Source organism: Hetaerina americana, unplaced genomic scaffold (genome assembly GCF_022747635.1).
Source record: "Hetaerina americana unplaced genomic scaffold, ioHetAmer1.1.p SCAF_33, whole genome shotgun sequence".
Lineage (NCBI taxonomy): Eukaryota > Metazoa > Arthropoda > Insecta > Odonata > Calopterygidae > Hetaerina > Hetaerina americana.
Window position 1 is genome coordinate 1,649,529 of NW_027286908.1, and position 25,174 is coordinate 1,674,702.

The 25,174-nt window shown below is 38.5% G+C and overlaps 1 long non-coding RNA gene across 1 annotated transcript; it reads right to left on the reverse strand.

Moving 5' to 3' along the window:
- Positions 1–20,601: 20,601 nt before the first annotated feature.
- Positions 20,602–23,830, reverse strand: LOC139691361 (uncharacterized). Its single transcript, XR_011701590.1, has 3 exons — positions 23,644–23,830; positions 21,998–22,615; positions 20,602–20,925 (listed from the first exon to the last, which is right to left on the reverse strand). It is a non-coding gene; the product is annotated as an uncharacterized lncRNA (long non-coding RNA).
- Between the last annotated feature and the right edge of the window lie 1,344 nt (positions 23,831–25,174).

Genomic DNA, 25,174 nt, shown 5'->3' on the forward strand with positions numbered 1-25,174 from the left:
ACTAGCAGAGTATATCAGCCACGGCATGCAGAACAACCAACACATTGCAGTGTTGTTCTTGGATGTGGCCAAGGCATTCGACCAAGTCTGGCATGATGGATTGATACTTAAATTAATTAAAATCGGGGTTCCAATACATCTCATCAAGATGTTCCATAGTTTTCTCGCTTCACGAGCTATACATGTCGCCGAAAACGGAGCTCTGTCAACCGGGAAACAGATAAATTGTGGCGTCCCGCAGGGCGCCATATTATCTCCTACTCTCTTCAACTGCTATGTCAACGATCTTCCTTCTTCTCCACAAACTCAAACTTTCATGTTCGCCGACGATACTGCTATCGCGGCAAGATCTTGGAGCGGCACGTGTGCCTTCCGAAAGATACAAAACCACCTCTCTTTACTTGAAAAGTGGACCGTCGACTCGAAAGTAACAATTAATGCTGAGAAAAGTGTTGTTGTCGACTTTCGGAGGAGACGAAGCTATTTCCCAAAAAAACCTCTAACCTTTCAATCCGTGCGTATTCCGACGAAATCCTCACACAAATTCTTAGGGATACATTTCGATTACAGACTGACATGGGCCACGCACGTACAGCATGCCTTACAAATAGCAAGGGGCACTAGATCACTCCTATCCCCACTCTTGTGTACCAAATCGCGCCTCACGCACCGGGCAAAGATTAGACTTTACCTTACATATGCTCGCCCCAGGATGCTGTACGGTTGCGAAATTTTCGGAAACGCGACAAAAACAGACAGAAATCGCTTAGAAACATTCCAGAATAAAACACTTCGCTACCTCACAAACCAGAGTAAACTCGTACCAATACAAGAGATCAGAAACGCACACAAAATACCTAAAGTACACGACTTCATTCGAACGCAAGCTGAACGACTCGAGAGGTCCCTTCCACGTAACACGCTTACAAAAAACATATGGGATTACTCCCTACATAGAAAACGCCGTCCGAGCTACAGACTTCCAAAAGAAATCATATTTCGGTAACAAAACCGAATTCTTTCCTATGACTTTTACTTCTTATTTTTATATTTTAAGTATTACAATACTTGTTAGTATTTAATCAAATAATAATTATAATTAAAATTATAATTTCTTTGCCAGATGGCCCAGGCTCGAATCAATGTTACGGGCTTGTCGGGCAACCAAATGCCTATCGGAGAGGAAAAAAAACAGAAAATAAAAAAACAAAATTATTGATATAAAAAAAAGAAAGAAAAAAAACCAATTAAAAAAAAACAAAATAAAAAAAAAGACTGAAAAAATATATATATATTTATACATAAATATAAATTGTATATGCAAAACAAAAAAAAAAGAGTTGTTTGTAGACCAGATTTATAGTAATATGTTTAATTTTAAAATATTTAGGATTAATTAACGTCGTGTTGACGTGATAATGGGCAACATGTTCCAGCCCTTAAGTTAAGGTAATTTAATTTAGTTTCTCTTCTTAATTTACGGCCAATTGCCAACCCACTAGTGGTCTTTCTTTCAACTTCTCCTTCACTAACACTGGAAAGGTACACGTTCGTCACTTACACTTTCGTTCGTTATTATATCCCATGTGAAATTGTACAACCACTACAGCTGAAGGGGTGGACGATGTCGCACCGAAGCAGTTTTACAAGATAGGGCAAACGCCCAGACAAAATGGGGTTCTGGTCTGGTCTGGTCCTGAGGTCATTTGCGTCATTAGAGTTGGACAGGAAAGGATGAAGGGTAGAGAGAAACCCGGCATCGGTATTAGTCTACTCTTTACGAAAGGCGCCGAGGGGTCCGCAGTTTAACAACCCATCCGACGGACGGCGTATTCACAAAATTACCCTCCACAAAGCACCTCGACTAGGGATCGAGATACCTCTGAAAAATGTTCAACACCGCCGGGATTTGAACCCGGGTCCTCCAGGTGGGAAGCCAGTACGATAGCCACCGCACCATCTTGATCCCCCCTTGGAGAATTGGAAATGGGTTTGGGGCGTCGTGGTTTGTTGGTCGTCGCCTTGTTGAATTTAGCGACAGTGGTATATACTACAGTGGTACATATTCTAGTGGGAATGTAAAAGGGTAAGGGAAGCGGAGCCCTTTTGCGCGTCACGCTGAAAGTTAACGGGAACATCGTTATTGAAAAATAAAGTGCCTTAAAGACTTTCGTTTGTTGCATTACCCTTTTTCCTCATGATGGTCGCCGAAAGGATGAATTTGGACAATTGAGAAAAATTCCCCCGGAATAGCGGCTCCCCAGCGATAGAACTCGGATAAGGGTGTCACTCAGCGTCGTCTATAAGTCCATGTCGACATACATTCCGACACAACTAAAAGATCTTCTTTCCTTTCGTGATTCCCTAGACACCCGACTCAAAACCTCTCCCAACGGAAAATATCAAAGGGGGTACGATATTTTCCTAATTCTTGTTTCGTAATTTTTTCCAATTATTTTACCACGATTTTCATTTTGTTAATCGGGTTGCATTCTCATCGATTTTAAATTTTCTTTTCAATTCTAAACTCTTGCCTAACTCATCTTCTTCCCGCCACCTAAGAGAGTATGCCAATTGTACACCAATATCAGATATTATATCCAAGTTTAACCTAGCGAAAGAGGGACATTTCTCTTCCGAAGGAAGGTGTATATGAGGTTAGGAAACACTAATGAAACCCTAAAATATTCCCGTTAGCATTGTCTTTACACAAAATGATTTGACTCTACCCGACTCTGGGTGGAGTTGCGAAAACTCGCCACGCCAATGGGGCCGCACGGATTTGTCCGAATGCTGCATGTAACGGAGTGATCAAGAGGCTGCCCGGAGTCCGATCCTTTGATGGAGAAGAGGTGCCATTCCAGAAACCGGAGGATTGGAAGGTTGCCTCGCGCAGCAGGGGGGAATTTATCGCTGCAGTGAGGGAGGGGAGATGCGAAGGCAAACCTCATCCCCGTCTCCAACGGGTATCAGATGCCTTCAGAGGATAGCCCAGCGGTATCTGCAGCCCCTACCTCCGCCCCTGTGAGAGCACAACCCAGAAGGAACCGTCAGAGTGGGAAGGAGGGGATTCTAGAGAAAGGTAGCAGTAACGTCGGACGTGTAATAGTCTCGTTGTGGGAGAGGAGGCCAGGAGGGTGTGAGCCAGCGCCTGACGGCATGGTGCATTCGTAGTAGCGGCGTTCTCCAGGTGACGACGGCAGTTAGAGCGGCGGCTGCGGGCATGAAGTGTTCCAGGCTGCGGGTTGTGGCTCATGTGGACGTCAAAGATGCCGTCCACCGTGGATATGAAGAGATTCTGAATTCCTTCAGGAAAAGGAACTCGGAAATGAAGCGGGTGGGTGGTGTCGAGGGGGTTGATGTGATGCTCTCGATCTACAGCCTTGTCCCGAGGATTGATCGTGGACCTCTGGTTTGGAGCCGAGTGGAAGGCATCAATCAGAGATTGCATACTTTCTGCAGGGATACTGGGGAGTCCATCATCGACCTTCAGCCGGCGATCCAATCGTGTAGGAACCCCTTGAACCGTTCTGGTGTTCACTACACGTCTGAGGCCGCCAGGTGTGTAGCGGGTAGGATATTCGAGCCCTGCAGGTTGTTTTTAAATTAAAGTGTAGGTCAACATGTATATCAAATAGCGTTTTATAAAGTCTTCTTTGCCAAATTAGGTAGCTTTAAATGAAGGGAGGTTCAGTGCTAGCAATAGTTATTTAACATGAATCAGGTAGCATCGGACGGAAACATTTGCAAGGGATTCAATATTAATAAGATGACGATCCTCGTTAAAATTAAAAAAAACCGTAATGTCAATTATATGGCACATCGATTATTCTATTCCTAAATTTGTGCCTAAACTTATCATAATCTAATTCTTATTTCTCTCAATCCGTGGGCATTTAACATGCATAGCGATATCTCCTGTCGTGTTTAACGTATTTGTAGCTTATGGTTAAAAACTGTGGTTATTAAGATTGGGTGAGCACTGGTTAAGGGAAACCAAAGAAGACAATTCTTAGATTCTATCAATTCATATGTAAACTCAATCCCAATTATTCCAAAACCCGTTTCCAGTCATATTTTTGTGATTAGTTGAAATTAGTTCCAAGCAAGAGAAAAACAGCAGGCGCGGATTAATAACATTCACTGAATAACTAAAGGGTGTTATCCCCGTATTGATATGTCAAAAAATTCAATATTCCCTCGAATATTATCGATAACCTACTAGTTAAGGTGGTTATGAACGGACATAAGCTACGAAAATGGTGCAGCGGCAGTTCCCTTGCCTCTTCTAAGAATAAATAGCGTGACATCAAATACGTACTGGGTAGGTCGTTCAATAAATTCGTAGACAGCCCAAGAGATTGTGCCAAATCGATTGATGGGAAAAGGCATACTTTTTGCAAGACTCATATCTCAATAGGCTGCTGTTAAATTTTCAGTTATTTCCATCAAACGATCTCATTTTCATATTCTATTGAAGCAAAAATGTTTGTTTATTTAGAAAAATGAAAAAAAATCACCGAGCGGCTTAACACCGAAGGCTTAACACAAGAGGCTTATAACACCGAAAAATATCAAAGCCGAGTTGGATGAAGTTCATGGTTCATCTGCTTCTGTGCTTGCGACTGTTTACGAGAGGGTAAATAAGTTAACACGTGGCCGTATATCTACAAATAATGAACATCGTTTGGCGCAACCAGTGGAACTGATATCCTCAGAAATGATCGATTCAATCCACGATACATTTTGAGTGATCGATGAATCAAAATTCGCGAACCTGTTGAGGCCACAGACATATCAAAGTAGTGTTTTAAATTTTGCACGAAACTTTAGGTGTGAACAAATTTAGGCTTACCTAGAGAGCAAACCCCCACACTGAGAGCAAACGCTTACCCGCGTTTGCTCTCAGTGTGCTCTCAGATAGGGGTTGAATGCACACCAGACTAATTTTAACCAGAATATGACCCTACCGCGGTCGGACAATGCTATTCTGATCTCTTTTCGTTCGTGGAGAAAATTGCATCTGAAATCCATCTGTTCTATACTTTCTAATCTTTAGGTCTCTCTAATTTTATTGACATGAACTCTCCTACCGTAGTACGATGGGGGTAATAATACATTTTCAACATCACTGCTAAAGAGACGTCAGGTATGCAAGAGATTTAATCTATAATCCAACCTTCGCTCCGAGAGTGATACTATGCCTGGTTGCTCTAATATTTTGGATAAGCTACTAAGTTTATCATAGCAGCGTGTCAGTAAAATGATAGCGATTAAATGCAGAACAGAATGGACCCAATCAGCAGAAAAACCGCTATACCCATACAGCGTCCTAAACTGCACAACAAAAGCCTTCAGCTTCAATTTTTGTTTAATCAGTTCTACATTACAATAATAAGGTATGTTACGAATAAATTTGTCCAGCCTTTAATATTGAGCAACACAAGTAGTAGACTTACTGTTTTATTATGCATCGTTACTTAAAGAAATGTAAATATTTATAAACATTTAATTATTTAATAAATGAATGCAGACTTAATTAAACTCGCCAAAATTCAACACTCATTAATGTTTCTTTTGTTACACTTAGATGAAACTCAAACGATGATCGAATCTGACGTCGATTGGTGGTTCTCAAAACTGTTTTGATCCTTGTTGAGGTTGACCTCCATGTCCCTGATTCTGCTCCCTTCACTTTCATCAAATTCAGGATGAACAACTCATTCTCTTCCTTGAATCTGGTACCATTGTGCAACGGAAATATCCGTATCTGCGCATCTCCAATTGCCTGATTATCTGTCATACTCTGTAGCAATGCCGTCTCTGGAGGGCAAGGGCAACATATACCCTAAGTGCGACCCATAGCCGCCTGTGAACGAAAGACTCCTTGACATCCTCTTCCCCCCTTCTTTGCCAATGCACTCCGTGCCATTTTTGTTCGCTGCATTCGAATTCACCCTGACCATTGGTGGCCATCTGATGACTGTTTTGGCCATTGTTGAGACTGACCTCCATGTCCTTGATTCCCCTCCCTTCACTCTCATCAATTCCAGTATGGAAAAACCATTCTCCTCCTCAAAACTGGCACCAAGGCACAGCAGAAAAATCCATGCTTGGGCATCTCCATTTCACTGATCCTCCTGTTGGCCTTTGAAGTAACACAACCGGTAGAGAATGAAGGCAAAGTGACCACTTTGTTGCGACCTCTTCCCCGTTCTCCTTCCCAGTGCCCCTGGTGCAATAGTATGTGGAGAAGAGTGAGTATGATGGTGCTCGGCTCATGTCCTCATTAAAGCTAAACATTGTATTCTTTGACCATGATTATTTGTAGCAGTGCATTTCCTGTAACAATTTTGTGCAAGCATTTATGAATATAAATATTATGATAAATTATTCATTTTTCAATTCATAATGAAGGTCTGGATATGAGATACCATTGTGAGTGTATGTCAATCATGATATATCACATGCGATATTGAGAAGAGTCCCACAATGGGTTAATTGAAAGCGAATGCCGGCAGAAAAGGTAATTTGTGCTTGGTGTTTTTGCTAAATTTTAAGAAAACATGTTCTAGTTTAGGAGATATTTTTAAGTACTTTCTGATTTTTGGTGTGAAAGGACGACTCTGGTGACGATAGTGGGCCGTGGAAGGTAAACTAGGCATTGAGCATGGGGTAAGCGAATGCCGGCAGGCAGAGTAAGTTGTGATTAGTTTCTATGCTAAATTGTAAGAAAAAAATGTTGTGGTTTAGGAGATATTTTAAACTTTTTGAATAATCCGCTTAGATACCCCTTTACCATAGGCCAAGTTCTGTGTCGTGTCGTAGTCAAAGTTGCTGGACCCTGAACAAGGCGATGAGCATAGGGTAATTGTGTACCCGCTGATCCTTGAGGAAGGAGTTACGAGTGCTTCAGGTGATTTTCAAGAAAACATGTCCTAGTTTAGAAGATATTTTAAAGTACTTTCTGATTTTTGGTGTGAAAGGACGACTCTGGTGACGATAGTGGGCTCTGGATCGTAAACTAGGCAATGAGTATGGGGTAAGCGAATGCGAATGAAAATTTAAGTGGGCGGTGAGGATATTAAGTGTTGTTTCGCATGCGTTATCAATACATAAGTTATCCCAGTGTAGTAAAATCAGGTTCTTATAACCATTGAATTTCGTTTTCTCGTGACCAATGTGCAATACTTAGTTGTCGGAGGCGAATATCGCGACTTAAGAGCATCCGCGTGGCCAGTTATTTGAGTATTCGTGTATGTTTTCCGGTTTGTCTGTTGTGCACTGAACACGCCCAATCTATTCGTCAAATTAAATGACTTTTAAACTGTTTTATATGGCCATGTGTATAGCTTTTAAACTGTTTTTTATGACCATGAATACTCCTCCGTTTAACTTACCTGTCTCGTGTGTAAATGCTATGAAAGGAAAACTCGAATGTCCATATCACCCTCGGATTCCGAAGTCTGCAAACCCAAATGTACAGGGTCAGTGTATGTCAGCATCTAAAATTGGAAATACTTTTTCGATTTCTGCTCTTATTTAATGCTACGACACTGTACCACAAAACGATTCCCCTTACAAAATTGCAGAGAAAACGTCGAAGCAAAGTCTCTTAAATATTTACAGAGATTACCAAATAACCGACTGTTCTCAATCAGGGTTTCCCAAACGTTTTCTATAATGGCACACTTCGCAAGCCTGGGAAGTTTTACTGAATGCATAGCTTTTCTTTTTAGGTTGGGTAATTCTACTTTTTTTTAATTTTAAAACGTTGTATTAAAAAAATTACTTTTTGGTGAATATTAATAAATAAAATTTCACAAAAAATATGAATAAATAAATTATTTTATGAATTTTGTGATTTTGAAGTTTTGAAACATATTTTTAATGTCAGACACAATATTGGTAAGTTGTACTTTAATATCTGGTCTATTTCGGGCCTTTGTTTACTGCACTTTTACTTCGTTGTAGCATAATAAGAAATTCCCGCTTCGCATGAATAGGTTGTAGAAAATGGAAGGAAAGCAATAATAGCTTATTTTGATAAATTGGGGTACTCTTCTGGAAAAGATTGTAAAAGATTGGATTTCAAGTTTTGTAAGTGCTCTAAAAATTCTTTAGAAACGTCGTAATCTTCTTTAAATTTAATTCATTCCAACATTAATGTAAGGCAGGAAAATATCCAAAAAATTAGATTAATTTGATCAAATACAAAATAACTTTTTCATCAAAAGATGCAATTTTATCTATTGTATTAAAAATTGTAACAAAAAAAATGTTTGCACTTGTACTGAAATATTTTGTCTTCAGGAATTCCAATACCTCACTTCAGAGTTCATAAAGTTGTAACCGTGCCTTCCCTCTGGATAGCCATATCACTCCAGTATACGAGAGTAAGGTGAAAAGTTCTCGGCCTGACACAGAGATTGCGTTCCAATCATCGAAATTGTATCCTGCCTGGGTGCACCTGTCATTATTTCTCAAGACAAGTTTCAACTTGTTCTCTCAAGTAGTTTGTTTACACGAGTTGTTTCAGTAAACGTCTTTCGTGTTTTTCTTTTAAATGAAAAACTTGAATTTCGTGCGGTCATAAAGTTCCTCGTTTTTGATTGATTAACCCCTAAGGAAATTCATCCTAAGTTGACTAAAATGTACGGGGACCCTGCTCCTTTAATATCAACCGTTAAAAAGTGGGCAGCTGAATTTAAACGTGGTCGCTCATCCCTCCAAGATCTCCCAATTGAAGGACGGCCAGAAAGCGCAACCACACCGGAAAACATCGAAAAGGTGCACGATAGATGTCGTGTTGGAGGGTAGGCGACTGAGATAGCTAAGGCCGTGGGAATATCGGAAGAAAGGGTGCGGAACATCTTGTAAAAAGAATTTGGGATGCAAAAGCTATACGCCAGATGGGTGCCGCATTTTCTGAATGCCGATCAAAAGCAAATGCGCAAACGATTTTCGCAGCAAAGTTTGGACCGATTCAAGAGGGAGCTGACCGATTTAGTGCGGCGATTTGTCGCCATGGGTGAAATATAGGTCCATCACCACACGCCAGAAATGAAACAGCAGTCGAAACAGAAGATGGGACCCAGTCGTTCAGCGACAAAGAAAGCGCATCTCCTGGAATGGTCATGACTAGTGGGTAGGACTAGTGGCTCGCTTCGTAGGAAATACTCTTGGCACGGGCCACCCCAGCCTTGTCCACAATATGGAGACTTAATGAAATGGCCCATGCCACCGTCCCCCAAAAGCCTTGGCGTTCAATTTAAGTACAGCAGCCCCAACTCACTCCGTTTGGAAGGGCAGCCTACTAACTTGGGGCTCGGCTTGAACCACACTCAATCGCTGCGTTTGCCATGGTCGAATGCACACGCGCTCATTGAAATCACTCCCACCCCTCATTTATTTACCCTCCCACGCGCAGCGCCATCGGATAGGTCAACGTGAAAGGACCTCCACTCCAAGAAACTTATCCCTCCCCCCCTCCTTCACTCATTTCACCAGTCCAACGCCATCGGCCAGGTCGTCTAGAGTAGTGGACGAGTTTTTCTTCTCTTTCATTCATTTCCTCCCCTCTCTCGTCCTAACCCTCCTCCCGCACATCCCCTACTCGCTCACCTCCACTCCCCGCTCACTGGCCCCCCCTGTCCCAGACGGGCGCAATAGTCTCCCATTGCACTTGCTCGCTCTCCGCTGCTTCCCGCGCACGAATCTTCCAGAGGAGGGAGGGAAGATTGAGCCGCTCCGGTGGGACAATGGAATTACTGGACACTGCTCCGCGTATTCCTGGTGGGCATGAATGAGTTTCATCATTTTTTTCTGAAGTTAAATTTTACTCTTATTTAGTACCCTGCGAACCATAACTAGGATGTGTGGTGATGGATGATTACACACCAGACCACCTTTCCCTCCTAAAGCGGTTCGGCAAACATTTTATTCTGATCCTTAATTTTTGGATGGGAAAAATTACATCTTACATCTATTTCTTCTGCACTGCACTCTGCAAGTTCTTGGACGATTCTGAGAGATATTTTTGCACGTGAACATCGGGCCGTCGTTCTTTGGTAATAAAAGCTCATAAAGATTTTCTTCATTAAAATTATTAAAACAAAGCATTAATAAAATTATGGTAAGATTTTAGGCTTGTACCGAGACGCACCATTAGTCTTCGCATTCATTTGCCGTGATCGCTTGTTTTTCCGCCTGAGAGAGGAAAAAAACCTCATTCAAATTCGAAAATTCCCTTGTTTGAGCGACCAAACAAAGGAAACTTTTGCCTTCTACGCTTATAGAACCTTCGAAAAGGAGATGGAAATCTTTCCTACATTTCACCTGTGTCTGTAAAGGCTTGCTTCGTCGGAAATACTCTCGGCACGGGCCACCTCATTCATGTCCACAGTAAGGAGATTTAATGAAATGGCCCAAACCACCGTCCCTCAAAATCCTCGCGTCAAATTGAAGTACAGCAGCCCCAACTCATTCCGTTTGGAAGGGCAGCCTACTAACTTGGGAATCTGCTCGAAACACACTCAGTCGCTGCGTTTGCAATGGTCGAATGCACCAGCGCTCGTTGAAATCCCTCCCTCCCCTCCACTTATTTCCCCTCCCACTAGCGAAGCAATCGGATAGGTCAACGTGAAAAGACCTCCAACCCAAAAACCTTGTCCCCCCCTTCCTCCTTCCCTCATTTCACCATTCCAACGCACTCATCGGCCAGGTCATCTAGGGTGGACGAGTTTCTCCCCTTTTTCATTCTCGTCCCCCATCTCTCGCCCCAACCCTCCTCCCTCACATCCCCTCCCTGTCGCAGGCTGGCGTCATAGTCTCCTATTACACTTGCTCTTCCAGCTCTTCTTTCACTGCATTTTTGTCAACATTGCTTTCTTCTGTGCCTGGCAGCCTTCCTTCGCTCGAGCGGTGCGTAGGTGGAGCTCTCTGGAGGCATTCTGTTCGTAGCGGCGGAGGACGAGGAGTAAATTTCGGATTGAGGGAAGATTGAGCCGCTTCAGTATATCAATGGTATTACTGGACGCCACTCCGCGTATTCCAGATGGGCTTGAATGATTTTTACCAACTCTCACCGTCGATTTATGTCCCAGTAAAAGATCCGAAAGGATATTTTGAAAGATGATGATTGTAAAGCTCGCGGTGAACTCTCTTTGCCCGCGTGAAACTCTAGAATCAAGTGAAAAGAACATTCAAATAGTATCCCTGTCCTATAATATCGTTTTTCTCAATTTATGAACACCAAATAATATTCTTATTTTGATTTTTAGATTTCTCCGAATATATCGACCAGGATTTCATTCCGGGGACCACTGAACAGTAGGTTAAATTTCGGTTTTCCAGACAACCACGTCGCTATTTGGAATATTGATGCAATAAGTATATCAAATGTTTGGAGCAGTTACATGGCAAGGAAATGTCCATATAATCAAATTTTTTAGAATGTTTTTGCATTCTCGGGTACTAGTCAAATAACGTGACTTCAACGAAGGAGATAAGGTTGGTGCGGCAGGTAGTGTACTGGCTTCCCATGCTGAAGGCCTGGGTTCGAATCACAGTAGTGGCATAACTTTTCTGAGATGTCCATGTCCCTACTTGGGTGCCATATAGTATGCTATGATGGAGTAGTCCATCCATGAAATGGAGCATTACATTTTGTGACCCCTTGGCATCTCTCCCTTATACTCGTAGTAGACTAATGCTGACAATGGCATCCTCTCCCCACCTTCATTCCCAGATTGATATCCTAGGGTAGTTATTCAAGCACAAATGAGAAGATTCATGAACGTCTACCTCCAATATTGGTCATGGAGATGAACCTACTCTGTGATCCTTTATCCTTATGTTTGCTTTTCTTTAAATGATCAGTGAGGCTTAAAATTAAATATATCGAATATTTCTCTCAGGTCTGAGATAGATAGGTCCAGTGTGCCTATCTGTGCAAGCTATGAATCTTCTTTTTCATCAGTGCTCTGTCAGCCCAAATGTATATACTGAGTGATAGCTTGTGCTGTGGCTTCTACCATTCGAATCACCCTTTTATGACTATGTACAAAGTATTTTCACATTATTGTGCCATCTTCAGGTGAACATGTGAACAAAGGTACCTACTACTACAGGAATACAAATATAGATTCACCCACAAAATATAACTGGGGGAAATGCAGTACTTCATTGTACTTGTTCAGGTAGTTTGGTTGTCATCTTGGGAAAGATTTTGTGGAAATAATTTTAATGTACAAATCATAGACTGTGAGTAAATCAAAATTTAATGAATTTTCATCATGTTGCATTTCATAGTAATTGAAAATACTGTTACTGACAATGTAATCAGTATGTAGTTGTTTCTAAAATTAAGCAGTTTTAATGATAGATAACTTTCATATAGGTATTGAACAATTTAGAGAAATAAAATCAAAACACTCGAATCATACCGTTCATGTCAATCTGCATTCGAAAACCTTGCTTTTCTTACTTAATTTAGTCTCTTTTTTTACTTAACCACATTCAATTAACCATCAGCCATTCAGCTCTGATGCCATGTAGATAAAAGGTGAAAGTAATGATAACTCAAATACAAATATCCATAAATGGGGATATTTTTTAAACAAATTTTCCTAGTACTGTAACTTATTCTTGAAATTTTTCTTCGTTGCCTTGACCCCCAAACTGATCATGTGGTTGAATGATACTTTGATCACAAACTCCCTCATACATCCCATGGTTGTACTTTCCTTAATTTTTGCTTCATTTATAGAAATAAGATTAATGGACATCAACTCTTACCCCAAGCCTAGAATGGATCCCACTTTGGAAGAAACTGTTTTTTGATGTCTGCAACATCTCCTATTCTTCATCAGCTTGACTTTGGTGTCATCAAGTGTGTGCTGTCAACTGAAAGAAGCCACGCTCTGATGTGTGCTCGACCACATGAGGTCTTCTGAGGCAGAATAGGAGACAGGGAAGAGAGCAAGGTTCACACTGCAAGGAGTGACGTAAGTTATTTTGAATCTTCATATACTTTATTCCTTCTTGGAATATTTGGAGATACTAGACTTCAAGATCTTTGCAGTGCTTTTACAAGAAGTAGTGAGCGTTATATGTAGATCTTCAAGCCAAAGATGAGTATTTGTTCTTCAATAAATTGAAAGCATTTCATTTTCATTATTAAAATTTAGAATGAGTTTTCTTTTTTTCTTTCTCAAATGAATCTTTCCATCAAAGAAAAACTTTTCCAACTCAATCTCATATTTCCCTTAAGCTGGTTGGATGCGAGTCATCTTATGTGCTCAGTGAAACAAAGGTTTTTTTGAACCTTGGCATAAATTTAAGTTAAAACACAAGTGTGGCACGCAAGCACAATCACGCCTTTCTCTTTCAACTTATTTTAAAAAGCCTCTCCACATCCTTCTTTCAAATTTTTGTAAAGGAACTGGCTAGGGTATGTTATTTTTAGAAAAAGGTTAAAATAATCACAGTTTATATTAAATTCAAAGGCATTAATGGACCAATAGTGACTATGTGAAATTGTCTCTTGTTTTCCTTAGTTTTGGGAATTTGAATTTTCACTTTCATGAGTTGGTGGGCATCAATCTGTTGAAACTCTTAGCAAATTTGAATGATTTCTGTGGCTTCTATGATGTCAAGTTAGAATCTGCTCTCAACAGCCATTAATTTGCCTTTCTAAAATTACATGTTGAGCAAAGACCATATTATGCAATCACCAACAAAGAGAATTGCTTGTTTTTCCAATGTCTCTATTGTGTTATTGCAAGTGTCAGTTGATTTCTGTATGAATGGACACTGTAAGACTTGCCACATTAATCTATCACCTTGCAAATGCCTTCTAGGATGTTTTTGATTATAAAATTCTTTGGATTAGTTGCAAAACTGCTTTCAGACCAGATAGACCAAAGCAGTGGAAAACCCAGGACGAATAATTCATCATTGACCAGTCATTGACTCTCGGTTAATGCAAAAAAAACACCTTAAACCCTTCTGTTACCTCTTTTCTTACCTCTGTATCAGCCCCAGCCCCCTCTCTCCACATACTTCTTTCTCAAATCTTTGCTTTTTTCTCTGTACTTCCCTATTTTTCATTTCCTTGGTTTGCTTGGTCATATTGTCCAAGAAAGTCCGTTAAACTGTTGCAGAATCTCAATGAAAGGTAATCTATAATGAACAAGATATTTGTCTTTCAATTGATGTTTCCTGAAACTCGCATGTCTGTATTGAAAGGAATGATTAATTATAGCTTACTTCTTTTGAAATTTCAAAACTCCACTGTCACTGACTGCTGACATATATGCAGACTTGCCTAGAGTGAAAATTATTATACTTTATCTGAGTTGTGAGAATTATTCAATCTATCTTACCCAACAGGATCATTGTGTTACAAATCAGTTATGTCTATTGACCTTAATACTCAGGTTCTCATGGCCCCATAGATTGTGACCCCAAATGGGGGTTTGAAGGGTTTTAATGTGAGATTGCCTGCTGAAATACACTAAAAATGATAATGGTTTTTGAGCCATTTGGATTTCAATCAGCATCATGGTTTGATAAATATCATAATTTGAAGTATTCGATAAAATCCATTGAGAAATTCACAATTACATGTTTTCTGTCTCTTCTAAGAGGGAAAAGAGTTCTTTGTTACTCCCAACAATACTCTCCTTGATATTATATCCTCTAAAAGTGTTCTTTAATGTTTTAGCACTGAATTGTTGTTTCATTTGTAAAGCATAGGGACTGAGGGAAATGACCCAAGTTATTTTGGTATGAGGCTGAATGGAGAAGGCAGAAGGGAAGGTGGAAGACTTGTCATGGGACTTTGGAGGGAACAAATGGGATACAGTTGGCAGAGCACCTTCTTCATCACCGGTTATTTTTCTCCATTCCTCTCATTCCTCCCTTCTTTTGCATTTCCTGTCTTCTCTAAGGCCTTCATCACCAAAATTCATCAAGAGAACATATGTTATATAAACAGTGGATTGGTGCTGTTTGTTGTCTTATCAACTGGATTACTGTAAGGAATATGATCATGATATATTTTCATAATGATTCTTTGTCTGAGAAAAGGTTTGACTTTAGATTTATATATATCCTTGTTGGGAGTCATGAAGATAATTTCTCTGGACGACCTTGTTCCCCTGAATGCTTGTAAATTTCCACGAGGGAGGCCAAATGAAAATTTCAATGAAAAAAATGAAGGGTTGTCCTGCATGAGCAAGAGGGTATTTGTAGTAATTAAAAAAAATTGCAATCAGAGTTAAACTTCAACAAGGTCTGATTTTGAAAATCATTGCAGTTGTAGCTTTGTAATAGGGATGCCATGTTTATGACTTCTACTATGGCTTCTTCTGAATCCTGATTGTTGCAGTATAAAAGTGGTAAAAGCAAGCAATTATAGTGTCATTATATGGGCAGTATTCGTGGAAATGGTGATTTTTTGAAGGAAGTGGTTTAACTATTGATTGAATAAATCAAAATATATGATGATTGTTTATAACTTGATACCCACTGCTGAAAGTGCTTGAATAAATTTCTTTTCATCCCTGCTGAGAACATGAATTTCATGAAAGTTCAGAAGTTCAAATTAAAATTACCCCACTGGAATGAACTCTTAAGCATTCAATAAATACAAAACACTACTTACACAAGAGTTATGTAAAATGTGGAAATTTTGAGTAACAATTCAGGGGCAGAGTAGAAAATTGGATTACACAAGATTCAGGCATACATGGTGGGACCCTCCCTATTGTTCAGTGACAAGAGCTTCAGCCAAGGGATATGACAGGTATTCTGGACGTATCACATGAGGAAGCCCAGATATGTCAATAAAATCGTAGATTTTTGCTACCTCATGAATGGCAAATATGGTAACTGTGGAAATGCTAAGTTTCATCTGTTAATCTTAGACCCTGTCCAACCCAATCAGTATCAAGTAAGAAAAAAGAGAGATTCTCAAATGTATCTTCAAAAATGAATTGAAATGAAGATGGGTGCGCCTGTAAGAGGTTGAAAACCATATCCTTTCTGCCAGACTCTATAATTTCTACTTTCTGTGTGAGAAACTGCCTTATTAATCTGAAATCAGAACAATGCAATTCTCTTTGATGGCTGGTTTGTAAAGAGATATCTACTTAAATTAATAAATATTATTTGTACCATGTGGAAAATTCACACAACAGGATAAAATGATGGGGCTAGTTCCATTCCCTGAGCCAGCTCTGGTTTCCCAGGGAGATCTGGTTAACTGACAAATCGCACAGGTGATCAATCAGTCTGTAACGGTTTATAAAGAATTTTGAATGGAATAGTTTTCAAATCTGCACATTTTTTATGCAAAATTTTGTTCTTGATCATCGTAAAAGATATTGTTTACAGAAACTGAGTCAGTGGCACCTTATAAACTAATTGCTTCTAACATTTCTGGTAAGTGTCAAAAATTCACCCTACGGTGGTGGTAAAGGAAGAAATCAAATGCACATCAACGTGGTGGTACAGGAGTAGTGCTGGACAGCTGACTGGAGGGCCCGGGTTTGTTTCGAAGTCATGCTTCTCAGGGTGCATTCAGACCCACCCAAACTGATTTTTCAGGTAATAGCTCTTCCTGGGAAACCATAACCGGCACAGAAAAGGCACTGACCCCCCAACTGGCTTAGTATTGAGTGATCTCGACCATCTCTATCCAAGCAGACCTTTTCCTTTTGAGTTGATCTCTGTGACGTTTTGTGGTTTATATCACAGTGGTGCCTATTATCCAAGTATTTAGTGGTTTTTCATGAGGTGGCTAGATAATTTTGTTTTTATAATCAATTGATTTATCCCTATTTAATGTATTCCAATCTTTAACGTGGAACATGTGAATAAAGACTATTCCTATCTATTGGTGGAGTAATGAAATGTTTAAAAAAATATTTTTTTCATTTTTTCACTGCCAGAAACCAGCTCCAACAGATAGACCAGGTAGGTAGGAGCCCTTGGTTGAAAATATGAATTTCAGCTGATTAAATTGAAGTGTGATTTAATGTGCTAAGTCATTCAATCTGGAAAAAAGTAAACAAACACCAATGAGTTTATTGCAATGAAGTAACCATAGTCAAGAACCAATTGTAGAGTTGCCCTTTGAAATGGCCCTTTAGACCACATGAAACCCAAATAGCCTTAATCATCCACTGGTATGTAGATAGTTTATTTTCAGTTCATCTTTATTTCAAATGTATCTTCCAATTAACAGTTGTCAGGCATAAAGCTTGATGTTCTCCAATCCTTCCAAAGGCTTTTTCTATTGTCTTTTTCCTCCATCAGTTTCTCAAGGTCCAAATTCTTAATTTTAAAACTGGATGATTGAATATGAATTTAGAGATTCAATGAAACATGAAGAGCATTGATTACATTTTCAAGTGCTCTAGCATTGTCCACTCCTACTTTTAGTCACATCTTTTGTTGCGGCAAACAAGATCCCCAAAAAATTGCCATTTAATTACGATCAAAATCATGTTATCTAGTTCTGTAATTGTCAGGTAAATGGTCCAATAAATTATTCACAAATAGTTTTGATCAACATTTACGCGATTCATAATGCTTGCTTTGATGTCAGACCGCATACAAAGCAAACCTACTACTTGATTATAATATTTTTTATTTTAAACTCCTTGGTATCTTGTTTTCATTTGATAGCTAAATTTCCTGTTCTTCAACATATGTCTAATGATAATAATAATTATTACATCATTCTACTGGTAAAGGTAGGCTTATGATGAAAAGCAGCTACCAAATAGTACAGCGACAATTTCTTCGCCTCGCCTAAATAAGAAACCCAGTATCCAACACCACAATAGACCCCTCTTCAATTTATGCAATTTCCTTATTCCATTGTCTAATATGCTTCTAGTAATACTACCCCTTCCTCGCCAAACATTCTCCCCTCCATTAAAATTTGCAGCACCCCATTGCTAATCAAAATGGCCTGCATCCACCTTTCCTGCCTGGTTATTCCCTAAATCCCCTCTTCTATGGTTCATGGTACCTAGTGGGCTAATAATATGCAGTTGGGTAACTCATTACAATCTCAAATCCTCATGCATGTGAAACTAAGCAACGAAATTTTATTAGGATTTTTATATGAATCCCAAGGTTAGGTAAACTTAAATAATTTAAGAATATGACACATTGATTGTAGCTTGTAAAGTTAATTTTCTGGTACAATTGAAAGTATACGTAATAGTATTTCCACGTCATGCTTTAAGAGAGTAAATTATTTATTCAACTATTTGGGTCGACAAAATATTTTGTGAACATTTTGAAATGTATACGATTTGAATTTGGGTGAATTCCAAAGAAACTTAGCCGGAGACACTGTAATATCATCCCAGAAATATCACGGACATGGGTTTTATCATATGCAAAGTCTCTTCAGAAAACAGTTTTGTTTGCTGCATTGTTTAAAGAAGAAATTAGACTTATTTAGTTGACACTTGTGTATTCCATAATTTCAAAACTAATAAATCTTTTGAATATATTCCTGCATTAATGATTCTTATGTATAATTAAAATGTTAACTACTATGACTGCAGCAAGAAAGAGCACACTTAAAGGTGCAACCAGTCGAGTGGAGAGAATTGCATAGATCAACTGCGCCATATAAACCGCATTGAGATAAAGCTCTCGAGGAATTTTGGGCGAATGACATTATTAGTAATATTAAAGTGTGTGGATGAAATATAATTCCCCTATACTTAACAAATAAAAAATTACATAAATCACAGGTCATGAATTAGTAAATATTACAACCAATTAGGGTTGCCGCCCCATTTTTAATTTGAGCATGACCTAATACTTGCTATTGGTTAAAAATTACCTCGCTAATATTATATATGAAGTTCCAACACATTCTATAAGAATGTGATGAAAGTAATCTGAAGGGTGCGTCATATGTTATACTGACCGTACAACGATTCGAACAAATTCCATTATGATTATTCATTTTTTTAAAGATTGAATTTCGAAATTACACGTTGGTATCTCACGTGGGAAATGGATGTATTAGGATGAGCTGGTATTTGAGGAGGTTTCAATTAGTGAAGGCATGCGCCATCTGTTGGCTGGATTCTCAATCAATCCGTTAATTAATTTTTTGTTCATTAATTTTCAGAAAATGGTCACCAAAGATTTTGACGGTAGGTTCAGGATGCTGCAGGAGATCAGGAAAACAATTAAATATTGAATATTTATGTGAAAGGGGCTGCCATTTTTCCCGGCGCCCGGCCGCCCGGCTGGAAAAAATGGCAGCCCTCCTCACAAAAATATTCAATATTTAATTGTTTTCCTGATCTCCCGCGGCGTCCTGCACCTGCTGGCAAAATCTCTGGTGACAATTTTGTGCATATTATCGAATCGAAAATATTTTGAAAAAAAAAAAAAATTCGGCCGCAAAAGTAAATCGCAGTAACATTCTCTATAGTTTCTTCCCCGCAATCCGCCTCTTATCCCCCAGGCTACTGGGTTTCTTGAAAAATGAGGTTCTGAACTAATATTCAATCTGCAAAACTACGGACTTCGCCGATTTTTTCTCAAAATCAACGCGAACTCAGCGAGGCTCTCCCACCTGCCGAATCCGAGGGATCTGCCTGCCTCGGCGCCTCTCTCTCCTGGGGAGGGGCTCTGGACTTAGAATATTTTTCGTCGGGTGGACTGGCTCGGGACTTTAATATATTTTCTCGGGGAGGCATAGCACCTCACCTTGGGCCTCACGGTACTCAGAGACGGCTCGTGAGCGGTTTGGCGTCTTTGGAGCTACTCTTTTTTTTTAAACTTGAGCCGGTTCTCGGAAATCATTCGATACCATGCTTTTTCGCATGTGACGGACCAATTAACTCTAATTATTGGACTTTACTCAGTTCGGTGCATGACGTAATTTTTGACTCGGTGCGAGCAAATGTAGCTCGTACGTTTATTGTAGTCACGAATCACACCTTAATAACCAAAGAACAATTGTTCAGAGTGCACACAATGTTGCTATGCAGGATAGGATAAAATAACTTTAGAATAATGCGACAAAAGTTTAGATACGGATTAAGCCATTTATTCATATTTTACATACTATATGCTGCACACAATACATTTTTACATGCAGTAGAGCTACAAGTAAACTGTTTCATGCTGATAATCAATTGAAATAATGTCTCTTTCGCGGTTGTTTGGATTTTAAACAATCAATTCGACAACGAATTGTTTCGAAAAGATATTTGCAGGTAATGCCGACATTCCATTAAAGTTAAACAATCTATTCATAATTTTAATTCATAACGAATTGAATAACCCGCATTGCCGAATGTACGGCAGAGGGTGTACATATATTCAGACTGCCATTTTTTGGAGATTATTAGGATATATTCATTTACAGTTGTCTGCACTTTAGGTAGCAATTCAAATCCATATTTTTAAAAGTGTTTACATCAGAAAAACAGATTTATTCTTTTAATTCTTAAGCTGCAGACTAAGACAAAATTAGGTATTCAAAATATACACAAAGGGAAAGATATTTCAAAATTAGACAACATTCATTTTTGTTGTGTTCATCTTTATTACTCATAAATACATTTGTTGACATACATCTGTATTAGAAATTACATCAGTATTCTAAATTTTCTTTTTTAACCAAAACATTTTACTGAAATGTCCTCATAGTCACTGTCCAAGTTAGCGGTGGATGAGTTGCAGTCTACTCCGAGGCTGACACCCACATGAAGTGCACTTCTTTAGATGCCGACAGCACTGACCAACTTTACACCAGCAAGGAAATATGCACCTTCGTTCCTCATTTCCTTCAGTGGGAAAGCTTGCTGATCAACCTCGAATCCTGTGGAAGCTGCTCTCCTCGCCTAGCAGAAGCATACAATGGAAGACCTGAGGGAAAACAATTGAAATATGATTATTAATTTAAAGTTAATGTGATTTTTTTAAAACTACTTTTAGGGCTTTTTAAGCACATTGAGGTATATATCCCAAGAGGTGAATAAAAATGAATTAAGGAATGAAGAAGATTGGCATGCGAGAATTAGGACATAATGAAAGTAGAGGAGTGTGTTTGGTCAGTCCAAGGCAGGAGAGGTGGGAAAACAGTAGGGTAATCAAGGAAATGTGTCGCCAGTTATCAATCATAACAACTACCTTGCTTAATATCCTTTATCAGAGGAAAGTATCACTTATTTAAATAAATTTTTAGTCTTAAATCTAAACTGTTATCACCAAAAGTCAACCAACACAGGTGGTGAACCCAGAAATGCAAAGAAAAGCATTGCAATTATTTGTCATTTAAAAAATTATTCAATGAAAAATTAACCATTTGAAGGAATTTCCGGAAGTTTCGATTTGAAACCACATAATTTATCACTCCTTTTCAACGAGTTTGGTAATGTGTTATCAATTATCACACCCATTACCATTGAGGTTTTACATGAAATTGCTGATTTTTGATAACTTGTGTGGATAATTATTTCTTGTAGAGATATTGAAATCAATATCCTCTAGCCAAATAGCACGATTAAATGCAATGACCAGTGTCTTTTTGCAAAACTAGTATATAAGCATTCAGAGACTGATTGTGCTACCGAAAATGATGACAAAAATATACCTAGTTAAGTAAACTTCAGTGATTTAATTAGTTTTCTATTGATATTTTGTCAAAATGTATTTTAAAAGACTGAACTAGCACAAGTTTACACATTAATAATTAATTCATCTCGTAAAAGGTGATTCTTATTGAAATAAATTTTCAATCCAAAGAAAAGGAGGAAAATGATAAGAGCAACTTTAAGATGACTCCTACACATTAATTAGAGTGATTTATATTTTTATTAGCTTTCATAGTGATTTATTTATCTCCTAGAGAAATTGATCAAGTTTTTGACATAACATTTACTGTGGGTAAAGCTTATTCTTATTTTACTGAAATTATTTGAATTTGGTTTAACTTAACTCGTTGTAAAATATATTACACACAAACAAGCAGGGGGTGTGGTAGTCCAATGGGTAGAGTGTTGGTTTCATTGCCTTTGGGGCGCAGATTTGATTCAAGAGTGACGCCTCTTGAGACCCTTTGCCCTCCATCCATGCTGTGGAATTTTTTGAGCACCAGATCTTCCTGGGAAACCAAATAGTTGCACAAGAGAAGGAACTGCCCAAGTAGTAGTAGTATTTCGGGGAGGCGACCGTCAGCTAAGGTCATTTGCTCCATAGGGGATGGACAGGAAAGGATGAAGGGTGGAGAGAAACCCGGCGTCGGCATTAGCCCACTGTTATCGAAAGGCGCCAAGGGGTCCGCAGCTTAATGTCCCATCCGACGGACAGCATACTCACTCAAAGTGCCCTCCACAAAGCACCTTGAGTAGGGATCGAGATACCTCTGAAAAATATTCAATACCGCCGGAATTTGAACCCAGGCCCTCTGGGTGGGAAGCCACTACTCTCCATCATTGCACCGGCAAGAAATATACACCCTTGTTCCTCATTTCCTTTGGTGAAGAAAGCTTGCTGATCAATCTCTAATCCCATGGATGCTCCCCTCCTCACCCAGCATAACCATCCAATGGAAGACCTGAGGGAAAACAATTGAAGCATGATTATGAAGTTTAAACTAATTTGATTTTTATACAACTACTCTTAGGGCATTTTAAGAAAAAATATAAATACTCGTGTATTCATAAGTGCTAAAGAAATATTTACTGGTTTAACATTGAAAGATTGGTTTCCCTATAAAAATTTTTACAAATGGACCCTCTTGAAATCTACACAACCACATTGACATATTAGAGATATTTAGCATTATTAAAATGGAAATGAATTTCATACAAATTGAATTTTTAGTGAACCAGATGCAATTCATCCTTGACAATTTATTGGAAATTGTTTGATTGGCAACTGCTTTTGCTTCACTTGATCAACATTTTATTAATTTGTCTAAAACTAATCTCGTGGAACACCTTTAAATTAATATATCCGTTATACACAATGGTTAAGAATGGCTCGCTGAAATGAATAACTTCAGACCATCCATAATAAATACCATGAAAGAAATTTGAATCTAAAATGCAATAATATGTTAGCGCTTTTTGATTAAATAAATTTTTTTAAAGCATTCACATTTCAAATATTTCAAAATATATTTAAATATTGTCATATGAATGTGGAAATTATGAGGTTAAGCTAAAATAACTATGCAATCTCTTTCCTTGCAAGAAAAGGGATAGGAGGTACAATGTAAATTGGAACAACATATAATTTACTGCATGAAATATGTTTATTTAATGGAAAATCACCTGGGCTAATAATTAAGTTCACAACATGTTTTGACAGACTTATTGATGGATTCATAGTTTTTCCTAAATGAGCCCCAAACTTTAAGATGACACCTTCACATTATTTAGAGTAATTTAAATTTGCATTAGCTTTCATAATGATTTATTTTTCTCCTAGAGAAATTGATCAAGTTCTTGACATAACATTTACTGTGGGTGAAAATACTTGTTAAATTAAGGCGAGGGATTAAAGCTAATTCTCATTTTACTGAAATTTTTAATTTGGTTTAACTTAACTCTCTGTAAAATACATTACACACCAACTAACCAGGGGGTGTGGTAGTCCAATGGGTAGCATGTTGGTTTATTGCCTTTGGGGCCCAGATTTGATTCAGAGTAACGCCTCTTGAGACCCTCTGCCATCCATCCAAGCTGTGGGATTTTTCAAGCACCATATCTTCCTGGGAAACCAAAAATTGGAGGCAGTTCATTTCCTTGGACTACTTGTGGTTTGCAGGTTGAGCACCCTAAAAATAAAAGAACTACAGTGGAGCTGGGAAGTTTCCAAAGTCACCAGGAATCAGGCCTGGCCCTTCAGAGTTAAACTGAATTATCTAATCCCTTGGATAACACACCTCCCAAAAGAAATAATTGCATACTAAATTTCCATGATAAGATTTGGTTAATTTAATGATGAAATTTGTAAATTGACTTTTTTCAATAAATAATAAGATATCAACAATCCTGCATCATTGGGATGATTACAAATTGGGCTTTTTTGGTTACTTTTTGCATTGTTTTTCCAAAGCTTTGATGCTTTCAACATGGACTACTCTCCTCTAAAAAACCCAATTTAAAACTAATTGCACCTTAGGTGTCACAAAACTGATTTGAACTGACAGATGAACTCACTTGATTTGGCAGATACTACACATTCAAGAAGTGGTCTTACAAAATCTTTTGCCACCACCAGAAATTGGTGCCATATTTTACAAGCGAGTTTTCATTGAGGAATGATTTTTTGATTATGTAAAATATTTCAAAATGAAAGGTAAAACATACTTTTAACAAATATTGTTAGATAAGAAAACTAACTAGTAACTAATATATTAGTTCATTTGTAACAAAGTTTAAAGTTGGTATTGGAAAGATGCTTAAATACAGCCACTTCTCAACCTTGTGAAAAAGGAATACGCGATACCATAGACTACAATAAATCCTTCTATTCCACATTCATTGTACCTCCCTTCATTCCACCCAACATTCCTAGTATATTTCTACAATCACCTGTCCCGACTAACATTCTCCCATTTAATACACTCAATATCAGGCTTGATTGCATGAAAATTTATTTTTGAATGAAATGAGAATGCAATGTGTATCCCACAAAACTTATTTGCTTCATCTAATTTCAACAGACAGGTGTCATCTTCAGTTACCCAAGAATTATGACTTTGCATTAAAACTATTTGTCCCAGATTTAAAGTTTTGTGGAAAGTACATAGTAATCTTTTATTCTACAGTGTCAAAGTTAACACCATTTCTACTTGCTAAGACATAATACAAGTAATTCATTATCGTACTTATAATACTTGTGAAGTGAGTGAAAATATTTGTCAAATCGTCTCAGTAGAGACTGCCCAACCTCAAGTTATAAGATTTTTCCCATATTTTCTCCTATCGGCTGCAGGTGGACGTTTTTTCTGATGATTTTCCTGCAATGGGCTTAAGATGAAACGACGAGGGAGGCTTGTCACGTTTAAGTCAAGGAGTGACCTCATTTAAAGCGTATCTGTAGAGAAAGGAATTTCAAAATAATATTTTTTTAAGACTGACAAAATTAAGGAATTGGTGGCTAA